Source organism: Arachis duranensis, chromosome 2 (assembly GCF_000817695.3).
Source record: "Arachis duranensis cultivar V14167 chromosome 2, aradu.V14167.gnm2.J7QH, whole genome shotgun sequence".
NCBI lineage: Eukaryota > Viridiplantae > Streptophyta > Magnoliopsida > Fabales > Fabaceae > Arachis > Arachis duranensis.
The window spans coordinates 74,062,089-74,062,395 of record NC_029773.3 but is presented as its reverse complement, the minus strand read 5'-3'; positions in this window follow the sequence as shown (position 1 = coordinate 74,062,395).

The following is a 307-nucleotide window of genomic DNA, read 5'->3' as shown; positions in this document are numbered from 1 at the left end:
AAAACAAAAAATACAATTTTAATATTATTTATTTTTAAAATTAGTATTATTTAATTTTTAAAATTTTAAATCTAATTCTACAATTTTTTTAATAGAATTTTTTTTCCGATAGAATACTGAACTATAATTCAATTTTATATACATTACATTAATAGAATACAAAACTTAATTAATTTATATTCTTTAATCAATGTCAATCTTAATCTAAATCTCTCTTTCTTTTCTATGTACGTGTATTATTAATTTATTATTATAATCCATTCATTATATATCTATAGTCCAGGGGCGAAGCGGCAATAGCATTAGC